The sequence below is a fragment of the Schistocerca gregaria genome, chromosome 4, assembly GCF_023897955.1.
Source record: "Schistocerca gregaria isolate iqSchGreg1 chromosome 4, iqSchGreg1.2, whole genome shotgun sequence".
Classification (NCBI taxonomy): domain Eukaryota; kingdom Metazoa; phylum Arthropoda; class Insecta; order Orthoptera; family Acrididae; genus Schistocerca; species Schistocerca gregaria.
Genome location: NC_064923.1, coordinates 503,590,222 through 503,609,011, shown reverse-complemented (window position 1 = coordinate 503,609,011; position 18,790 = coordinate 503,590,222). Strand labels below are relative to the sequence as shown.

At 42.5% G+C, this 18,790-nt stretch overlaps 1 protein-coding gene and 1 non-coding gene across 6 annotated transcripts in view; one reads left to right on the top strand and one right to left on the bottom strand.

Annotated features, from left to right (window-relative positions):
* LOC126268074 (potassium voltage-gated channel protein Shaker) overlaps positions 1-18,790 on the bottom strand; it is a 1,571,080-nt gene that overhangs the window by 962,585 nt on the left and 589,705 nt on the right. The gene's annotated exons all lie outside the window — the stretch shown is intronic.
* On the top strand, positions 4,490-4,564 carry Trnas-cga (transfer RNA serine (anticodon CGA)). The gene has a single exon. It is a non-coding gene; the product is annotated as a tRNA-Ser (tRNA).

Here is an 18,790-nt window from a genome sequence, read left to right as displayed (position 1 = left end):
CATTTATGATAAGTTCATTTTAGGGGGTTCTGACGTAACACGTTAACGTCGGAACTTTGTTGCACAGAAATTAAAAGCAGATACCTGCTCACAGTGAAACAGATACTTACAAACAAAAGTTGTAGCATATCGAACAAACGCTCTCTTTTGTGTAACTGAAGCAGCATTTCAAAAGGACATCTTGCTTAATGTAGAATTATGTGGTGACATTGAACTAGGAAGTAAAACGTTATTATATTTATGCAGCAAGCACTCAATGTCACTCTTGTTAAAATCTCCTAAGAATTTTATATCCGATGTACACTGGAAAAAAAAAAACTTGTGATATCGTTTCCTCCGTATTCAGGTCGTTTAGTTAGCTAGTAAAACTGACAAAGATTAATTAATGAGGAATATGTGTACTGAGAATGTTCGTAAAAAGGTGGTGTGGACCTTCCAAACATGTAAACGGGATGAATTTGGGATAAAAATATACGTGAAACTGTATATTTGGTGAAATGTGGGCAAACAACTTTAAATTTACCTTCTTCATTCAATTGTCCTTATACGTGACCCATGACCTAGATTACTAATATCGGCCGTGTACTTTCGCTGAAGAGTTTTCCCTGAACGAAGTTACATAAATAGGCATTTACTGCTTCTGTTTTGTAGAGTAGGTCTACCTAATACACAGTCCTCTTCCTTGCTGGTGGGTGGTCATTTCAGCATAGTGTCCTCACCTGCAATATGCTTCTCCTAAAATAACGTAGTGGCACTATAACGACAACTACTCAGGTGTTATCACAAAAACAAATAGTAGTAAAATGAAAGAGAAATTGGGGAAAATGGAGAAGGATTAAAACAACAAAAGATATTCGTCACAATTAATGAAGTATGTAGTTAATATAACTACTAATAGTCTAATTATTAATTAATTTAGAAGGCAGTGATTTTATAGACCTAGTTTCCTCTCTTTCAGGGTTGAAGGAACCTCACGGGTTATAAGTAAAGTCTTCCAATTTTACAGTTCTTCTCTTTCCGAATCGAAAACACGTACATCCTATTGGACGTGTTTAATGTTGTGGGGATACTGTATGCAAAAGAACTACGAGCAAACAGTCTTCTGCAACGTCAGTTCAAGAGATCAAAGAGGAAAACAACATCTGGATTTTTCTGTCTCGTGAGCGATAGAAGAATCTCAAACTGAAGAATATTATGTTAATAAATATCATTAGCATGTTATAAAATCTGGTGGAAGGGCACCTAAATATTATTGGAAACATGTTACATGAAAAGGAAGACTATTTACACCAACATTGGATAGTGGTAATACCGTATAACACCGTACGACCAATGATGATGAAGTTGTGAGTGTTCGAAACACAGTTCCTCTCGTTTATTATGACAGTGAAATAAATTTAAACGGGTTGGCAAGCGAATTGTTGGCTCTTCTAGTAAGACTGCAGAAAGTTTGCAAAATATCGAACGCTTTAAAATGGTTGTGTAATAGTGTTGATACGATGACCATTTTCGCACAGACAGACAGGGTTGCGATGCATCAACAATCCTCACAGTAGTATCCATCCTCTGAGAGCATGCCACATCTCACATGAGGTGCTCCTTTCCTTCGTTGATGTAGGTTAGGTTTTCTACACCTGCTATTTCCAAAGACTCATTTACACTTTTCAGATGACAGCCATGTAGTATTAGAATGAAACGAGGCATGCGCTACATCAGTAACAACAATGTGTAACAAAAAAGTAATTTACTCTTGATATTTTATATTTTGTCGAGGATCTAAATTTAAGTAGTGACCGTGGCTCAAAGAACCAGACGAACTGCTTACATTTCATCAACGACACGTATTGGGGTGAATAGAATCTTTATTCATATACATTTTCCGACTTGCAGATCCAGGAACATTCGTTGCCTCATTGTAAAATAACTCTATCACAATTCTGAGTTGCGAAATTTTCAGCAAAAGAAAATTTTACCACGACGAGCAAATGACTGTTTATGGGTCTATAATTGTCACGTAGGCCGAATGAAGATCGAAGAAAATTATTGTGACGTGAAACTTCTAATATGCTAAAGCCAACTTGGGATGCGGACAATGAGGAGTTTCATAAGAGACGCCATTTTTTGGGATCGTGATCTCTTTTGTTGTAACTTTTCATTGCTCACTATCTGTTTCATTCTACACTGCAGATCATCTTCAAGTCTAGGTTCGAACAGGAGAATAAATGCAATTTTTATTGTTGTTGCCTTTTTCCTGGACGAACTCAGACTTTTAGATTATCTGCAACGCAGATTAAAAGCGATAGTAAGTAACAAAAAGTGGTCAACCGGATTTTTCCTTTCATTAAAATGAGGGATTTAATATGATGAATTTGGCGTCTCATAATGAGGAATATAGTAATAATTCAAATACCACCTCTACTTCCCAGAAACATGTTCCGTATATTGATTATCGGTTTCCATGATTTCACCATATTCTAGGGTTATTTTGCAAGTAAGGATGGACAGCGATATCCTCCATTCTCTGTCCCTATAACGTAATTTAAAATTAACATATTGTATGATCCAATAATTATTGTTGTTATTGTTCAGTGCATTCCATCATGAAGCATTGTAATTGTGTATTTCATGATCATGTGACAATGTCGCAGTAGTAAAAGCTATAATAGATAAATGAATGGACGTGTACAAAATTATGTTATAGTAATTCAGCGACCATTGCTTCTTTCTTCCTCATTCTCCCTCCCTTTCCCACGTCTCTCTTACAAATGTGCATGTGATGCGCCAGCTTCACAAATTTTGAACAATGGAGTTTGTTCAGTAGTTTGCCAAGGACCAAATATTGACTGAAAATTCATATATATATTTTCAGACGGAATAGTAACGTCCACTACGGAAATTTTGGCAGCGAAGAAATTTGTTTTAACCGGTTCAGCAGCTAATTGTAAATAGGTACTTGTAGTTAGCTAGTTAGTCTACATCTGAAACGAACTCTTTACTTACAAAAATATTCCTGAAAGCTGTGCCCTGGGCTTCATATTAACTGTTCAGACAACAGAAGCAATCTGCAGTGAACTACTAACCCAAAGATTTGCGAGTTATGATGCGTATTGTAGGTTTAATTTCGGCTTCAGGTCACAATATTAGATTTGAAGTCATCACTATAGCTCATGTGGGTACGACGCCGTTATGTTTGTTCCAAATTTCCCACTGGAAAAAAAATTAGTGTAGGGACATCTATCGGAGTCGTGTTTCTGTTGTGGAGTTTAGTGTTTTCTGAAATGCCAAAAAACTGTGCCGACTAATTGCCCGAAAACAAAGGTGACACTTGACTACTAGAAGGGTAGTAAAAGTGATACACGAATCTACTATCCACTGTCTCGAACATAATGACCTTCATGACAACTAGCAAGGGTTTCGAAAACTTCATCTTGGGGAAGGCTACTTGCGTGTTCCTACATGACGTCTATGAAAGCCGTAAATCAAGACGGTGAGGTGGATGCAACGGCTCTTGCCTATGGAAAACAATCTGACTCATGACTAACGTACCCATGGGATACACTTCGATTATGATCAGCTTTGAATATGTTGAAGTGTAGAGCAAAATAAGTTATTAAAATCCTTTTATACCTGCCCATACGGCCGTTAATAGGTGAATCAGACCCTTGAAAAAAACTGAGTTTAACATTTATGAATTTATATCGCAGAAACAATGTTGTTGTTGTTGTTGTTGTTGTTGTTATGGTCCTCAGTCGAGAGACTGGTTTGATACAGCTCTCCATGCCACTCTATCCTGTGCAAGCCTCTTCATCTCTTAATAAGTACAAACGATAAGAGATATAAAAAAATCAAATAAACATCCTACGATCATTAATGTACTTTACAACGGTGCACCTAGATTTGTCTAAAAAGTAATTATTTTCGAAGTCCCCTCCCGTCGTCACTATTTCGTTTTTCATTTTGATATACATCTAAAAGCAAAATGCATAGCATCGTTAATAACAAATTCAATCATGTACGATGAAGTAGTAATCCAGAGACGGATTTATCAGAAATAAGCTAGAAATACCTCTGTATAGCCGTTCATTGAACCGGGGACCTAGAAACGACGGAGAGGTTTCGTCCCACCATAGTCCTCAGTGGTTCACAACCCCACAACACGCCACAGCAGTCCACCCACCCCACCACCGCTCCACACCGAACCCAGGGCTATTGTGCGGTTCGGCCCCCAGTGGACCCATCCGGGAACGTCTCATACTAGACAAGTATAACCCTAAATTTCCAGGAAGTTTCATATCAGCGCACACTCCGCTGCAGAGTGAAAATCTCATTCTGGAAACATCCCCCAGGCTGTGGCTAAGCCATGTCTCCGCAATATCCTTTCTTTCAGGAGTGCTAGTTCTGCAAGGTTCGCAGAAGAGCTTCTGTAAAGTTTAGAAGGTAGGAGACGGATACTGGCAGAAGTAAAGCTGTGAGTACCGAGCGTGAGTCGTGCTTCGGTAGCTCAGTTGGTAGAGCACTTGCCCGCGAAAGGCAAAGGTCCCGAGTTCGAGTCTCGGTCGGGCACACAGTTTTAATCTGCCAGGAAGTTTCATAACCCTAAATGTTTGTGAGGTAGAGCATTTATGGTGCACGCGTACGCGGAGACAGTGTTTGTGTAGCAATCGCCGACCTAGTGTTAACTGAGGCAGAATAAAGGGAACCAGCCCGCATTTGCCAAGGCAGATGGAAAATCACCTTAAAAACCATCCATAGGCTGACTGGCACACCGGACCTCGACACTAATTCGCCGGGAGGATTCGTACCGGGGACCGGCACGCCTTCCCGCTCGGGTAGCAGCGAGTTAGACCGCGCGGCTAGCCGGGCGGTCTCTACATAGCTGTACGCGCTCCGCTTCATTGAAGCAGACATATATCGGGCGGACGTACAGCGGCATAGAGATATTTCTAGTTTATTTCTGACAAACGCATTTTTGAAATAACGCTTTATCATATATGACTGAATTTGGTAGTAACGATGCTATACGTTTTGCTGTTAGATAGATATCGAAATGAGAAACAAAACAGTAAGAAGGGGAAGGGGATTTTGAAAAAAATGCTTATTTTGACAAATCTGGGCCCAAAGTTTAAGTGTACTGTAGAAAGAACAGAGCTTTTTGTTTGAAGTTTTCTTTTTTTCCTTTTCTTTTTTTATTTGTTACCGGTTCAACGGCATTCATTCTGAAATATTAAACTCAGTTTTTTTTCAAGGGGGTGTTTCACTCTTTTAGCGACAGTATGGGAACGTATAAATATATTTTTCTGTTATTTTACGTTACACTACATGTTCAAAGTGGATCAAAATTGTAAGTGTATCCCTTGGGTAGGTTTACTTGTCGGTACCATACCCACTCATGTAATTACAGTCTTATTGGGAATCAAATGAAATGTTCAATGTTTTGATTGGACTGAATCTTTGTCGTGTAACAGCAAAAAAAAGTTCGGTTGTTATGTCGGCTGGGTCCTCTGTCAAAGATGGAGGACGTGGACAACATCAGAAACGAGTGAGGACACAACATTTCTTTGTTGCTTCATTACTAATTTATACAGCATAGATTAAAGTATGAGACTGATCAGAAGTGGTCATGGACAGGCCCTAGAATGAACGCAGATCTGTAATTATTCTAGCCGGCTGATATAGCTAGTCAAGCGCATTTTCTCCTTCACGTTGTATTCGGCGTTGTAGCGGCCAGAGTGGTAACAGTCGGAGAAGCAGACAGGCGAGCAGCTTCACATTGGAGCTCTACACGGCGCGCTGACTCGGAGATGGTGCGGAGACAACAGGGGACAGGCAGTGGGTGACTTCGGTCGGGGTATCGGAATGTAACGGCGCTGCCCAGACTCTGAGTCTGGCCTTCCGGCTGGTGAGAGATCCGAGGAGGCTGCAGCTGGAGTGGTGTGGGCTGCCCGGCCTGGCAGAGAGGGGTCCCTCCTTCGCGGCCCGGCAGCCGGAGATTTACGGCGACGGCGCGGACGGCCTTAGACTGGGCGTCAGTTGTCGCCGAGCTGCCCGAACACCGTGGCGACTGGCACGGCTGTAGTCAAATACTGCTTCCAAGCACTGACAGTTGCGAGGCGCGAAGTTTTGATGTCACTCGGAACCATCTGGTACACGGCGGTTGCCGTGGTCTGGCAGCGCGCGTCGACAACGCGGAACTCAGTCGAATCGGAGTAGCTTCTCGAGAGATCGCCCCAGTGCACTGACGCCCGAAAGGAGGTAACGGAAGTCTTGCTGCTGCAGAGGGGTGCTGATCAAGCAGCGGCTACGGTTGGCTGCGGCCGATGTCTGTGACTCTGATCTCCGCTCCAGTAGTCTGACGACACAGTGGCTGATAACGCAGTTCTGTGACCAGCACCTGCTGTCTGGCTGTGGCCGCGTTGCAGTTCTGAGCTACGACTTCTGCTCAAGTTCTCTCATACTTTTATCCGTTAACTTGGTACGGAGAATGCAGCAGTGTTATCTTGAATGGGCAGTCATCGACGGACATAGAAAGTATTTTTAAGTGTGACAGGAAAGTGTGTTCTGACTCTTGCTGTTTATGATCAGTATTGGCTCTGAGTACTATGGGACATAACTTCTAAGGTCATCAGTCCCCTAGAACTTAGAACTACTTAAACCTAACTAACCTAAGGACATCACACACATCCAGGCCCGAGGCAGGATTCGAACCTGCGACCGTAGCGGTCGCGCGGTTCCAGACTGTAGCGCCTAGAACCGCTCGGCCACCCTGGCCGGCGGTCAGTATTAATGACCCGGTAAAAAGCATCAGTAGTGACTTCAGATTTCTTACAAATGATGCCCTATTGTCTCAAAAAAAAAACAATCAGTAACATCTTGCTGAGGTTTCCAAGTAGTGCAAAGATTGCAACTTGCTTTAAATGCTTAGAAATATAAGATTCGGGCTAAACAAAGTGTTAAAACGTAGTATCCTGATATTACAATATGCCTATATCGATACTCCTTAAGCCAATCCTACGGTGTTTGGCGGACAGTATCTCCTGCTCCAGTCACTTCCGCCTTTCCCTGTTCCAGTTGCGAATGGCTCGCGGGAAGAAACATCGAAGGGTCACAGCCGGAATCAGTCAACTCATACACATCCGAAAGTGCAACAGTTTGTTGAGATGTGAATCGACATGACTGCATAGCCTCAGTAGCAGGTAAAGTATATGTCTGACTGCTGTTCGCTGGCAGATTAACTGGGTAATTGCAATCGGTCTACAAAGAAGATTGTTTACAAAACTCCTGAGCGATCCGTCCCTGAGTATTGTTCAAGTGAGGCGCAGACCAATTAGACTAACATGGGATTTGTGTTGTGAGCCCATCGTAAAAGTTGTCTCATGAATCGGTATTGAGAATGTTATGCACCAGTCGTCAAACTTGTATTATTTTTACTATGGCATGTTTCGAGATTATGTTATTTCCTTATCAGGTGCTTAAAGCTTCTGTGCCATTAAGCACCGTCCAAAGGAAAAAGATGGTGTTAAATGTCGTAGAAACTTCAAGCACATGGTGATTGGATAATGTAGTCCCGAAACATGCTGCGGTAAAAATGACAGGGGATGCTGAGCGTATACAACTGACTGCAGCACGAATGGTCACAGGCTTGTCCGACTCTCAGGACTGCATCACTGAGCTGCTGGAAAACCCGAAATGACGTGAGACTGGAGACGGCAGAAACCTATCGCGCGGAAGCCTAGTCACAATGTTTCAAGAACTTATACTGACAAATCTTGGAATGTACTGTATTCTTCTACATACACACTGATCAGCCACTTTATGACCATCTAATTAATAGCCGGTATGGCCACCTTTGGCACAGGTAACAGCAGCGACGCGTCGTGGCATGGAGAGTGAGGCCTTGGCTGGCCGTGGAGCCAGTTAAACGCCACATCTGCACACACAGGTCACCTAATTCCCGTTAATACCGGGATGAGGGGCGATGAGCCACGTTTAATCCCGTCTCAAATGAGTTCGATCGGGTTCAAATGTAGCTTGTTAGGGTGCAAGCACGTCAACTGAAACTCGTCACTGTGTCCCTCGAACCACTTCATCACAATCCTGGCCTTGTGACATGGTGCATTATCTTGATGAAAAATGCTACTGCCGTCGGAAAACGTGATAGGCATGAAAGGATGCACATGGTCTGCGACCAGTGTGCTATACTCCTTGGCCGTAATGGTGCCTTGCACTAGCTCTGCTGGTTCCATGTATGTCCACGTGAATGTTCCCCAGAGCATAATAGAGCCTCCGTCATGTCTCCGTCCCGCGGTACAGGCGTGAAGGAACTGGTACCCTGGTAGGCGACGGATTCTTGCCCTGCTAAAGGATAATCAGGATTCATAAAATGCTCTACCACTGCGGAATCGTCCAGTTCTATAGTCACGTGCCCATTTCAGTCGTACTTACCGATGTCGTGGTGTTAACATTGGCACGTGAATGGATCGTGGGCTGCGGCGGCCCGTCATTAGGAGTTTTCGGTGCACTGTGTGTTCGGGCATATTTGTACTCTGTCAGCATTAAAGTCTGATTTTATTTACACCTCAGTTCACCACGTGTCCCGTTTTACCAATCTAACCAGCCTGCGACGTCTGACATCTGTAATGATGGGCGTGGTTTCACCTTGGTTTCGCAACATGCTGGAGATGGCTCTGAGCACTATGGGAGTTAACATCTGAGGTCATTAGTCCCCTAGAACTTAGAACTACTTAAAGCTAAGGACGTCACACACATCCATTCCCGAGGTAGGATTCTAACCTGCAACCGTAGCAGTCTCGCGGTTCCAGACTGAAGGGCCTAGAACCTTTCGACCACACCTGCAGGCTAACATGCTGGGGACACTCGCCGTAACACTCCTCGAACAGTCAAGTCATGCAGTTTCCAAATTTCTCGTGCCGAGCCTCCGGGCCATTACAATCTGCCGTCATTCAAACTCAAATAGATCGCGCACCTTCCCTTTTCTACACACATACAGTTCACTCACTGATACTACATGCGCCTTGATAGTTTATGACTAGCTGTCATTCCTCGCCAGGTGACGCTGCTACTGTTTGGAGGGTTTATATCGATAGTCAGTGTAAATAATGTTCTGGCTGATCAGTGATGTTGCCGTAAGCGCCGCAAAAAAAAAAAAAAAAAAAAAAAAAAAAAAAAAAAAAAAAAAAAAGGTACGACGGCTGGTAACAGCGGGCACGAATGAGAGACAGCCTCCAACGTAATGGCAATAAACACTAAAACATGGTAAAATATGAAGTACCCTCTAGCAGGCACTTCGAGGTGGTTTACAGATTACGGATGTAAACGTAGAAAAGTCTGGTATCCGAGTGTTTTGCTGAACAGAATTTTAGGCGAAAGGATATTTTCAATAGTTAGGGATAGACGTTGGCACTGTTCGAATAAACTGTGTTATTTAATGATCTTCGATCTTCTGAAATGAAACAGGAATCAGTCTCTCGTACTGGTTGGCCCGCATCCCCCTATTTAGTGTGCGAGAGCTACATGCAGTGACAAAACACGACACATCACCATTCCGTATGGTGTAGGATAACCGTTGGCATTACAAACAATTTCAAGTCGTTTCGGGGAGGATAAACATAGGTCGTGTATGAGTTTCAAAGAATCTTCCTGTAGAACACTGGCGAGTTCGGGTAACGATCGTGGAGGTGGAGAGGAATGACTCATCTTTCTCTCCAAAGTAGGACACGAAGGGTCTATAATACTCGTAACGAGATGTGAACCCTGTGCAAATGGTTCAAATGGCTCTGAGCAGTATGGGACTTAACTGCTAAGGTCATCAGTACCCTAGAACTTAGAACTACTTAAACCTAACTAAGCTAAGGGCATCACACACATCCATGCCCGAGGCAGGATTCGAATCGGCGACCGTAGCGGTCGCGCGGTTCCAGACTGTAGCGCCTAGAACCGCTCGGCCACCCCGGCCGGCTATGATTCCTGTGGTGGCCACGGGAGATCCGGAATTTCTTCCTCATGAACACAAAACCAGTGCTGAACGATGCGAGTTGTGTGGTCAGGGGTCCTATCTTCTTAACACGCAGCATCGTCGTTGGGAAACAAACATTGTACCATGAGATGATCGGCCACATGGCCACGTAATCCTTGGCAGTAATACGGCCTTGCAGAGTAAAAATGGAGCCCACGGAATGTCGAGATACAGCTGCCCAATTATCACCGAATCCCCGCCACATTTTACGCTTGGGACGTAAACTCGGCCATAAGTTGGAAACTGTATAACACGAGAATCATGTGTTGAGATCACTTACTTCCATTGCTTCATTGTCCGCCTGTTATGGCTTCGACTCAATTTTTGCTGATACTGGCTATTGCATCACCAATGAGTGCATTTGGAATTCCCGCTCGCTCTGAAATTTCTTATCTATGCAGCTTCCTTCCAGTAATTTTTGGTGCTGACGAGATTCGCAGCTGCCACATTCAGTTCATCAGTGGCTTTTTCAGTTGACATCCTCTATTTTTCATCACAATCATCTTCAATGACTGTCACATCACTCGACTCACACTTTCTTACGCGTTGTGAGTTAGCGGATGATGTTTTACTTCTTTGCTCTTGTGATGTACATCTTCGATACGGTACCTCATGTAACCCCAAACACTTCGGCTACGTTGATGACGGAAGTAGCCATCATACGTGCACTAACAATTTGCCCACGTTCTAGCTCACTTAGCTCCGACATGATACAATCTTATGTATACGGAACACTGCTCTGAACACGAATCATATTTGAAACATACTGAGTATATTTCACAGGTCTCGTTCGTAGTCAGACACAACAACTCAACTTGCAGGATAGGCTACCATCTGCATTTATGTTCAAGCATGCATTTCTCTCGGTGCTTCCACTGGACATCTCTAATACCTTACAAAAGCTCACAAAACGTTCGCACTGTGACCAACTTTCTTCATCTTGACCTATGTAAAGTGTTAACATCTCCATTTACATGTACATCAATAATCCGTAAACCACTGTGAAGTTCATGCAAGAGAGTAAATCACATTTTATCACGTATTAGGGATCATTACAGCAAAATTAACGAGTGGAGCGTGTGGAGTGTGGGTGCTTGAATGCCTCTGTGCGCGCTGTAATTATTCTTATTTTTTCTTCATACTCCTTACAGGAGCGACACGTAGGGGTTTGTAGCACATTACCGGATTTACCACTTAAAGCTCGTTCTTGGCACTCGATAGGCTTTTGCAGGATACTTCAAGTGTCTGCCAATCCCTCTACAATAGGACAAAGAAACCTGTGACAAATTTCACGGCCCTTCTTTCTATACGTTCAATATCTCCAGTTAGTCCTGCAGATCACACTTAAGTGTCTTGCAAAAGGTTCATCGAACCACCTTCACAATTCTCTATTATTCCAATCTCGTTTAGCGCGCGGAAATAATGAACACCTACATCTTTCCGTGCAAACTCTTATCATCCACATTTTATCCTGGTGATCGCTTCTCCCTATGTAGGCCGGTGTCAACAAAATATTTTCGCATTCGGAGGAGAAAGTTGGTGATTGGAAATTCGTGACAAGATTCCGTCGCAACGAGAAACGCCTTTCTTTTAATTATGTCCAGCCCAAATCCTGTATCATTTCTGTGACAGTCTCTCCCATGTTTCGTGATAATACAAAACGTACTGTCCTTCTTTGAACTTTTTCGATGTACTCCGTCAGTCCTATCTGGTAAGGATCCAACACCGCACGGCAGTATTCTAAAAGGGGACGGACAAGCGTAGTGTAGGCATCGCCTTAGTTGATCTGTTACATTTTGTAAGTATCCTGTCAATAAAACGCAGTCTTTCCTTAGCTTCCCACAAAATTTTCTGTGTGTTTCTTCCAATTAAATTGTTTGTAATTCTTGTTTCTATACAGTATGGGTCCCAATATTTGAACAATATTTTGTTTTGCGAGAAGACTCCTTTGTAGAGAGACTCCATTTTTCGCAATGTCCTAAAAATGAGTCGAAGTCTGCTGCTTGTTTAACCTACGATTGAGCCTACGTGATCACTCCATCTCATATACCTAGAGGCTTTTAATAGTGAAGTTAGATGAAAGTTATGTACAATACAGTTTACAGTGTGAAACGTTTGTATGAAGAAACAACAGTACTTCTAGATACAGAAGGCACGTATACCGGACCAATAAAAATAAAGCTACAGTTCACCCCATACGCTATTCTACATTTACACTGACTTTGCAGTTCGGAGATGGAATTCTAGGATAAACACTAGGGAACTAATAAAATCGGTAAAGCTGAAGACAGCGCTATATGTTAGTCATCTTGCGCTGATTTCTCAAAAGAAAATTAACAAAATGAAATTAATGAGCTAAATAAAATATGCATACAATATAGTATGAAAGCCTTGCTCCTCCCCCACCCTCCCCCCGCGTGGTACAGTAAATCTAAGTCAAAGGCTATGATCTAGTTTATGAAAAGCAATTGAACAGGTAAAGTATTTTAACTGTCTTGGATGTAAAGTATCATACGAATACGAAGAAGATCTGCAGATTAAGTTGAATAGATCTGGAAGTGTCTGCGGAACAATTAACAGAACTGTGAAGCATAAAAAGCGGAAAGAAACAGGACTGAAATTTTTGTACAGTAGTCCTTATCTTAGGGATGTGAATCACGGGAATTGAAGAAGACATGGTAAACAAATTAAACTAACAGAAATGAGATTGTAAGGTAGTGGAAAGGTGTAACAGAATGAATAAAATACGGTAGGATGACTTTTCGAATGTTGAAATTTTGGCGTGGAAAACAGGGATTGAAACAAAAAGAAATGAAATGAACATTTACAAATAATGAATCCAGAGAGACTACCACGTCAGATAAAGAAATTTGAACAAAAACGGAAAAAGAGACCCTGGAGGACCGAGACAAAGATGGAACTGTAACATTCCACAATTGGTCTAATACGGAAAGTGCAGAGGGGGAAGATTTTGTTATAGATAACTGGATCACTAACCAACACGCACAACCACGTAATGAACGTAGAGACAGTAATGTGGCTTCGGGCGCCTACAATGCAGGCCATGTTGCAAAAGAACCGCCTTTCATTTACGGGAAGGCTGGCAGTGGGGCAGTGCTGCAGGGAGTGGCGCCTGTGTGTTAGGCAGGCCCGCAGCGCGCCGCGTGACGCTGACCTAGCTAGCTCGGCTGCGGTGCCGGCTGGTGCGCATGCGCGGCTGTGCGCGGCGCGGCAGATGCGCCAGTGGCGGTAGCCGTGTCCGTGTCCCGTGGCCCGCGGCTCTTGACCTCCCCCACAGCACGCCCGTACCCCCTCCCCCACCCCCTCCACCGCCACAGTAAACACTGACATACACTAGACGGTCACAGAGTTCCGACGCGATTTCCCACAAAACCAGACCGTCGCAGCTCATTCCTTTCGTCTTCCTTACCTTCGGCGTCGGTGCCTGCTATAACTTATCACTGCTTACAATTAAATCCATACTCCGTAAGGCGCATTACTGCGTTTTTCGGACAGCACTTCCTGTACAACTGTCACTTCCCCTTTCTTGTTCCCGCTGCAAATGGTGAGAGGAAAGAACGGCTTTTGCTAGCCTCCGTGTGAGCTGTAATCGTTCTGATTTTACTTCTACGGTCTTTTGCGATACATAAAAAAGAAGTAAGACAAATGCGAGAGCAGTGGCAAAATACCACTTTCTGGTTGAGGAGTCACGTTGTAACATGTACGTTTTGGATGCACCTGTGGTTTCAGTTCAGTATCTACATCTACATCTACATCCATACTCCGCAAGCCATCTGACGGTGTGTGGCGGAGGGTACCTTGAGTACTACTTTGGATGCCAGACTCTTCTAGGAACGTATGGTAAAATATACCATGACGCGAAACACTTCTCTTCCAGCGTCTGCCCCTGAAGTTGGTTGAACATCTTCGTGATGCATTCGCGCTTGTTTACGACCCAATGACGATGTCCTGTAGTCTCTTATGAAAGGAATTACTTTCGAATACATTATGGGAGTGGAAGTGATCAATATGTTACAAATATTTAATATTAAAAACGGTCTTGATCACCATTTATTTATCAAGGTTACCGGTTTCGACCACTGCTGTGGTCATCTTCAGACCATTGAGTAGGAACCTCTTTTTGTTGTAGAATCATTCTGTGAAGAACGGCTTTTGCTAGCCTGCGTGTGAGCTGCAATCACTCTGTGATTCTACAACAGAAAGAGGTTCCTACTCATTGGTCTGAAGATGACCACAGCAGTGGTCGAAACCGGTTAGCCTGATACATAATTCGTGATCAAGACTGTTTTTAATAGTAAATCTTATGAAAGGGATTGAAGGAAAATCGGTTAATGCTTTGTGTCGCGTCCCGGCACAGCCTCACTATACCAGAATGAAGTAAGTGCGAACTGCGTAGCGCAGTCGGGTCGTTAACGACAATGGGTTAGTTATAAATTGCTGTCAACCTTTATAGCGGAGATGAGAGGGAGAGAATCTCCTTGGTTTGAAGCAAATAAGTTTCCTGAAAATAGGTTACAGAATTGCAATGTGCAGAAAAGATTGGTTAGTTTCTATCAAGTTTATTCTCACATATACTTTTGTGAGGTGTTGGAACATAAACAGTTTAGCAAGATTCAGTCTATTTATTCGGACTTGTTACTTCAAAGCAAATTGCCCGAACATAAAAGAAACAAGAACAAAGCAATCACTTGTTCTTGGTTAGCACTGAAATCTCTCTAAGTAATTGAGACAAAGACTGGCTGCCTCTGTTCAACACTATTCCAATGAAACTCTAAAAATCCTACTTGGCCTGCAGTTGCTGAGTGTCCACCAGAGTGCATCACCGTCTTCTCGTAGTTTAAGTCTTTATCAGCTGTATCGGCTGCTATGGGCCTACTGGGCCTCATGGTGTCTCGCTGTGAAATCCCCAAACTGCCGGCACTGGCTCTGAATCTGCATCTGAATCTCTGCTTCTAGCTACTCTGCTGCCTGGCCTTTAATTTCGTTTCTCATGTACTTGGGTCCTACATGACCCTTTCACTTCTAATTGGTCGGCTTGTGCAAGAATGCCTTCGGTTCCACACGACACTGTCGCTTCTAGCTGCACACAACTTAATTTGGTTCCGCAAGAGTCTTTTCCGCATGTGACTGACACTCTCTCTTGCTCTATTATCGCCCTCGTGTTTGCGTCTTCCATTGTGCAAGTTTGATTTATGCTGCTTCCTCTGGCAGGAAGTCAAACACTAAGTTATTTGATCAACAAACCATACTTGGCAGCCTCTGCCGCATATCTTGTCCCTACGTCCTGGTGGACTATTTCTTATTGTCGGCTGGCTGTTTGTCTGTGGATCCTGGACTCTTATTATGGTCACAAAAGCAAGAATAAAAATTAAAATCTTCTACGGTCACAACATTTGGCACGTAGTATAATGAGAATTCTCAGTCGAACAACAGAGCTGCATCAATAGATTCATATGCAGTGTATACTGGGACGTGATGCAATTAGGGGCAATGAACGTGCAGATAAACTGGCGAAAACTATGCAGCATCTGCTTCCCAGCGGCACACACGTACCATACAGTGATTTTCGCAGTAGACTTGCCAACCAAGCAAAAACGAAATGTACAAAGTTAGTGGACAATACCGTGACAGCAAAGGTGCGCGATACTGTTAGATCCAGCAGCAGATTCTACGCCACCTTTGGTTTTTCACGAGAAGAGAAATTTTTACTCTCCACACGCTATGTGCAGGTCACACGAATTCCACTAAAACGAGATATCTGTTAACATTAATTTAGTCTCCGAGCTCTGATTTTTGAATCACTGGAGACGGCATTGTACATATATCAACAGAATGTGAAAGAAAATGCTATAATCCAAGAACAGCTACACTGTACAATATTTTAGAAATTGAAGACTATTCTTCTCTTCGAATAGTTATTAGTTCCTTGCAGAGGCCCTTTGCCAAAAGTTTCTGCTGCTTCATTCGTTTTGCAAAGGGAAATTGAAACATCCCATTAGAAAAATTTAACCTCTTACGTTATTTGATTTTCAAACAGCTGAACAAAACTGAACATACTCACAAATTTCTCTCTTTACTTATTCTGATCAACACTAAACTGACACACAATATTTTTAGCGCAACGCAATCTGACTTTCAATAATCCCTACAAAAGAATAGCCCTGACTAACAATAACCTATACCTTTCATGAATCACTCACCTCAAAAAAATCTTCGTTACTCAAACTACTGCAATACAGCGAGCGCCAATACTGCCAGGTAAATAAAAGATTCTAACTACTGAAGACACTAACCACTGACAGGCATAGTTAGCAAATGATAGATTTTGATAGAGAATAAACAATGTATTTAACTTAATAATATTCATAAGTCATCATATATATATATATCAGTTCATGATATATAATATTACAAATTTACTCTTTCTGATGGACACACGTCCAGATCGTCCGCTCTTAAAATTTTGCCATCTCTCTCCCCACATCGACCACTGCTGGTGGCTCACCTCCAACTGCGCAACGCTACGCGCTGTTCACATCCAACTGCCCAACACTACAATAGCAAATATTCCAACAATGCAACCAGACACAGACTTCACACAGCACAGTCAATGATTTTCATATAGAGCGCTACGTGGCGTTACCAACATAGAAACCTAAACAGCCTACTTACAAATTTTACAAATCTGTGAATATCTCAAATTTTTTATTGTTTATGTATGGTCTATAATTGTATTTTCGAAAGAAATTTCGCTACTTTTATTTTAATGGTGCAGCCAGACCAATGTACTCTGTTGACTCGTTATCTCATTTAATTATTTTTATATTTTGTAATGAAATCAGAACAATGTGCTGTTCGTAGCAATATGTACAGTAATTGTCCCTGGTGAAGCGGACTCTGCCCGAAAACAAACAATAATAATTATAACGAAACGATGACGGAACACGCTACTGTACTTCGCATCATCTCTACTTTCTCTATCGATCCCATCTAGCAAGGTTCCTGGACTGAGAATCAGTACACAGGTATAGAATATGCAGATCGAGGCTTTATAAGGTATATCCCTCGTGGGGGCCTACATTCTCCCAGTGTCTCCCAACCTGGCTGCATTTCTTATAATTAGTGTTATGTAACTGTTCCACTTTATATCGCTCAGTGGGCAAACTCCCAAGTATTTAATGGGTGTATCTGTACCACTGATTGTTTCGCAATCCCATTAGCAAATAATAAAATGTCTTTGCGTATAATTATACGTCGTGCTTGTTTATGTTTAAGATCAACAGTCAATCCTTGTAGCAACTATTGATTGTCTGCAGGTCTTTTCGTATTTCCCTGCAATTTTCTAGCGTTGCGATTTCATTGTTTACAAAAGCATCATCCATCAACGGTCTCACAGAAAATCCGACGTTATCCACTAATTCATGTATACACTCGTCTGTTGTGAAGGTGCTCATTTGTAGCATAACATTTCCTTTGGGTACATCCAAAGATACTTTTATTTCTCATGATTCCTCTGTGTTTAGAACGGTATTTTATGTTTTGTTGGCTAAGCATTCTTCAGCCTAGTTGCAAAGCTGGTCTGATATTCCGGCGGTAATATCTTCTTCTTTAGCTGATAGCGCGGAACTGTACCAAAAGGCTTCCGGAATTCAAGGATCACGGCATCAAATTGGGCTTCTGTGTATGTGTTTCGTGTATCCTGAACGAACATGGCGGGCTACCTTTCACAAGATCATCGAGTCAATTCATACATAGAATGTCTTCGGTCTTTAGGAAGGTCTTAATATTTGAGCTTAAAACGTGATCCAAAATTATAAAATAGATCGACCAGTGCTGTAGGCGTATGTCTGTATGCATCTGTCCGACACTGTCTCATTTTCTCATGGCCTTGAGGAAGAACATTTCTGCTGTTTCTCCTTCGTTTACTGAAAGTTTCTGCACATCGCTCAAATCTGTTTTTCATTTTATTGATAGTATAATGTCATTTGTCTTAAAAGATACGATACTTTGAAGACATCGAAAAAGAAATGTTTGTCAGATGGACAGTCTTAGCGTACACGAAAGTAAAACCAACCTTCGGTGACATTAAAAGCAAAGGTGGAAACGTTATGAGCTCAACGGGAATTATACTGTCAATTGCTGAGGAGAGATCAAATAGGAGGAAAGAATACACTGAAAGTCTCTATGAGGGGAAAGATTTGTCTGATGTGATAGGAGAGGAAACTGGAGACGATTTAGAGGACATAGGGGATCCAGTATTAGGATCAGAATTTAAATGAGCTTTGGAGGACTTAAGATCAAACAAGGCACAAGGGATATATAACATTCCACCAGAATTTCTAAAATCATTGGGGGAAGTGGCAACAAAACGACTATTCACACTGGTGAGTAGAACGTATGTGTCTGGCGACATAACATCTGACGTTCGGAAAAATAGCATCCACACAGTTCCGAAGACGGCAAGAGCTGACAAGTGCGAGAATTATCGGTCAGTCAGCTTAACAGCTCATGCATCGAAGCTGCTTACAAGAAAAATATACAGAAGAATTAAAAAGAAAATTGACTATGCGCAAGATGACGATGAGTTTGGCTTTAGGAAAGGTAAAGGCACGAGAGAGGCAATTCTGGCGTAGCGTTTAATAATGGAAGCAAGAGTAAAGAAAAATCATGGCACGTTCATAGGATTTTTCGACCTGGAAAAAGCGATAGACAATGTAAAATGGTGCAAGATGTTCG